Here is a 5,160-nt window from a genome sequence, read left to right as displayed (position 1 = left end):
GACTGCGGATGAAACATGGATATACCATTACACTCCTGAGACAAAGGAACAATCCAAACAGTGGATTTCCACAGGCGAACCAGCTCCAAAGAAGGCAAAGACAGTAAAGTCAGCTGGTAAAGTTATGGCTACAGTTTTTTGGGATGCACGTGGAATTATACTTATTGACTACTTGGAAAAGGGTAAAACAATTACTGGTGAATATTATGCATCAACCACTCGACGCTCAAGTAATGTTTTTTCTGTATCTAGAGACGAGGTTTCAAAGTTTCGAAGGATTCCAAAGTTCTCAACAGATGACGCCGAGATTATGAGAGATGTATGAGATTTTCAACATAGAATCTAAGCACATGTTACAGGATTTACAGATATTTGATAGTATTTTAAAAATGATATTTGATTCCAAATATTACAAGCCATTCCACTTTATTCTAAACAGTTTCTCAGACATTAAAGAGATTTTACAGCATTATATAGAAATTTATTTTGTTAAGAAAGCCGCCAACAAAATCCATATAGTCCCCATGTCGTAACATGTCGAATCGTCAAAATAAATCAATTAAAAAACGATAATTTTTTTAATTTTTACGTTTTAAATAATAAGATCCGTTATTACTTTATGATATTAATACATAAGCCATATTAATTTGCTTCAAAAATAAGCTTGTATATTGAAGTTAATCTGTTATTGAAGCCTGAATCATTAGAAATATTCCAAAATAAAAAAAACGCATGTCCTCCGATCAACCCACTGTGTGGCTGTCGGAAGTGGAGTAGGGAATGGAATGAGAGGATAAATCTGGAAAGTCCACCTGTCTTTTTTCTTAAGATGGCGATCGTTGACTGATCAGTTGATCCTTTTCTAATAAAAGCAGATGAAAGAGGAGTAGGACCAATCATCATCCTTAGAAAATGACAGGTTGAGTTTCTCGATTAGTTCTCTCTTTATATTCCATTGTCCGCTTCCGACACCCGTAGACAGCGGTGCAGTACTCTGCCGTCCCAATTTAAAAAGTCATATCCACACATTTTGTCGAAAATGAGTAATGGTAATGGACGTGTGCCTTGTGACCTATGTGATTTATCTGTATAACTAACAATTAGCTTAGATATTGCGAAACTGTCTTTTTAATGGAAAGTATTTACGCACCTTTCAAGGTCAAACGTTCTCGTTAATCTCCAGTGTCTTACCTACTTGCGCATGCGCTGAAAGCAGGTGGTTTATGTTTGCAGGTTTTGAAATATATTTTTATTAAAACAATATGCAAAATAACAGAATGTTTTCTTGCTTTAGGATTTGTGTTTTACATTAATCGTTTGCAAGTAACATATTCCTTTTAAATCTTTTACTATCACTGTTTTCAACATTTAAATATAAAAAAAAATATCAAAAAATAATAATAAAATAGTTTCCTGCTTTTAACAGAAAATGTGTCTTTTAATTCAAACAGCAGATAATTTACAAATTCGTATAAGCGGGGTGAAAGCATAAAATTTCTAACCTCAAAATAAATGGTTACATATCAGTAGATTTATAGAAAAAATTTCAATCCCCTTGAATTGAAAAAATAAATAAAAATTATTTGAAGCATGAATTAAAAATTCTGAATAAGGAAATAGCTGGTCCTGATAAAATTCCTGGTAGCTTATAATTTTTGAAAACATCAATTCTTCACAAAAACTGTAACTGATTATTAGTTTACGTACGTAGATCTTCCTATTTAATTTTTTTATGTTAGATGAAGTTAAGGTGTACATTAGGGTGGGCCGAGTAAATGCATTTTTATGATGGTCAATAAAGATAGGGAAAATTTCATTTTATGTATCAAATTAGATTTTGTGCTTTTTATAGATTCTTAAAACGATAGGTTTTATCAGCAAACATTATATGATCATTGGAGGTTCTAAAAAACTGGACAAAAGGTTACATAAATTTACAATTTTACCTACAAACTCATTTTTCTATATTCAAAATACAGTAAAACCTAGAATTAATGTCAATTTTGGGACTGCGTGTGATTTTATTCGTAAAACTAATATCCGAATCAAGTAGGGTATTATACGACGTAAACCGATTAAAGTTCGATTTTAAAAAAGGAAAAATTGAAAGGGTGCGCAACATACCGCGGTAATAACCCTACGAGGCCCGCAATCAGGCGAAAGATACAACGGTCTAACTACGCAGCAACGTAACGCAGAAGCAACGACAAAAAAGAAACGATAAACGCAGTACACCAACGTGGCAGTCAATGCCCAGAAAATATCGATCCGCGCCAGGCAACAGGTCTACGACGGAAAGGCGCATCAACAAGGATTCTATGGTTTCCTGAGAAAATACGCGGTAAGTAAAGAAGATTAGTTTTAAGAAACAAGAAACTAGACAAGGAAGTAGGTAAGGCGGAGTTTAGATATTATTGGGAAAATAAAAGTTACGCAACGGACGAGACGTCAACAGACTCAGACTCGACAGATATTGTGGAGAAAATTGACAAACCCTTCCGTACAGCAGAAACAATGTCTCGCGCTTTCACTCCTAATCATAATGGAACACGATCCCCTTCCATAATGACAACGCATCAATTGTTGAGATTGATGATATCTAGAATTGAAGGTATAGAATCAAGCATTAATACTTTGACAATCGCGAACGATAGGAGAATGGAAGAAGTACCTTTTTCAGGAAAATCGTTGGGATTTAGGGGTGAAATTAAATCCGACAACTTTAAGAGTAACAGGGAGATTACGGATAATAAAAGCGAAAACGAAAAGACGGAAGAAATAACGACTCGACATAATAAGAACGGTAGAAAACTTAAAGGGGAACGACGAAGTAGGAGCTAACGATTTTCCAATCAAGTAAGGCCAATGAAACCTGAAAGTCTAAATGAAGCTTTGCAAGAAACACTAGAGGCGGAAATATGGATTAAAGAGAAAAATAAAAACAGAATAATAAAACCAAGTTTGAATAAACCTATAACTTAGTTTTCACGGCCACAATACTCAACATTTATATCTAGGCCTAGGCAAATACAACACCACTTTCATTTAAAAGCAGCGCAATGCTATGTTAAATTTCCAAATTTTCGGAATATTTAAAACCCCAAACAACCACCTTAAACTCAGTTCAGGACAACGATAGAACAGGAAAAAGAGGGAAATTATTTAGAAAACCAAGTGATGATGGAAGAGGAAAAAATGGAACAGATAGAATACGAGGATAAAATACGAAACCCATAAAAACACCAAACACTATTAATGATGAGAGAATAATGTCTATTCAGTCACAAGATGAAATTTACAATCCTAAAAAACAAAAGGAAAAGGAGTAAGAAAGAATAATAGAACTATTAAAAAATTCGAAATTAGATCACATTGAAAATCAGGATAGAGAGGAAATCAAAAATATGATGATTAAATATAATGAAATATTCACCTTAGATACAGACCCACTACCGTGCACAACGTTAACTGAGCACAAAATCACTTTGCATTCAGGTAGTGATTGATGATAATCTCAACCATTTAGGACAAGCTAAATTTTTCTCTGCATTAGACATGAGTGAAGGATTTCACCAGATCCCAATGGAAGAAAAATCTAAACATTTCCACGTATGATGGACAATGCCTTTAGAGGACTTATAGAACATAAATGTTTTGTCTATATCGATGACATAGTAGTATGCGGTAAAACATTAGATACACAACAAGAATTTAATTGACGTTCTTGAAAGAATTAAAAACTTAGGATTACGATTAGAACCATCTAGCTGCGAATACTTAAGTCCGGATTTAGAATATTTAGAACATTTAATCACTGACAATGGAGTTAAACCTAATCCGGCTAAAACAGAAGCAGTAAGATATTTTAAAACCCCAACTACAGTTAAAAAAATTCAATAATTTCTAGGATTAGCTGGATACTATAGAAAATTTATAAAAAACTTTTCTACAATAGTAAAACATCTGACCAACCTAACAAGAAAAGAAGTAATATTCGATTGGACACCCAGATGTCAAGAAAGCTTTGAAATATTAAAAGAACTTTATGTAATGCACCAGTACTACGATTCCCAAAATTTAATGAAGAATTCACTTTAACAACGGAATCATCTAATCTTGGTTTATGAGCTGTATTGTCACAAAAAGGACACCCGTGTCTTTTTATATCTAGAACACTTAAGAAAGCAGAAGAAAATTATAGTACTAGAGAAAAAGAGCTTTTAGCAATTGCTTGGGCAGTGAAAAGGCTGAGACAGTATCTACTAGGAAATCTCTTTAAAAATCAAACTATTCATAGAGCTTTGATTTGGCTTCACAACGTGAAAGACCCTAGTTCAAGATTACTTCGATGGAGATTACGCCTTGAAGAATAAAAATACGAGGTAGTATATGTGAAAGGAAAAGAAAACGAAGCAGCCGATTGTTTATCAAGGTTATTCCCACTTTAAAATAAAAAAAAACAGCAAATCATTCATATATCACAGTGCCATTAGATAATGAAAATTTGGATACAGAAAGTGAAAAATATGAAACTGTTAGTAAAAAAACAATGATTAATTATTGAACAAAAAATAATGAAAGATAAACTTAAAATAGCTAGTATATGAAGGTTTTCTAGAATAGAAAAAAATCCCTATAACGAATAATAGAGTTAAAGTTTAACCAAATGCAGGAAGTAAACTATTAAAAGAGATAAAAAAAATGTGATATGCCTGATAATAACTAGGGAAATTGGATATGTTACTTAGGATTACTGATAACCGATTTTAGAGATAGAGGATAGACAATAGTATGATGGATTTTTGGTGATCCATCCTTTACACCATTGGAAAAAGAAACACTTTGGAGATATTGCAATATTTGTCTAATTATGTGTGTTTTAATAAAACCAGAGAATTAACTAAAGAAGAAAGGAAAACCATTATAAAAGAAGCTCCGGCCAACTACCTTGAAGAGAAAAATACAATTCAAAAAGCAAGAGAAATTAGTGAATGGAAGAATATGGATGAAGAAATTAAGAAATACGTAAAAGAATGCCCTATCTGCCAATTACAGAAGACTACAGTCTGTCAAGTAAAAGCGTGGGTGGCTTTACTCGCAGTCGGTAAGGTGTATCGACATGATTTTGGTGTCAAAATATTAAGAAGAGCTCCCTCTTTC

Source organism: Belonocnema kinseyi, chromosome 2 (assembly GCF_010883055.1).
Source record: "Belonocnema kinseyi isolate 2016_QV_RU_SX_M_011 chromosome 2, B_treatae_v1, whole genome shotgun sequence".
Taxonomy (NCBI): Eukaryota; Metazoa; Arthropoda; class Insecta; order Hymenoptera; family Cynipidae; genus Belonocnema; species Belonocnema kinseyi.
This window is presented reverse-complemented; position numbering follows the sequence as displayed.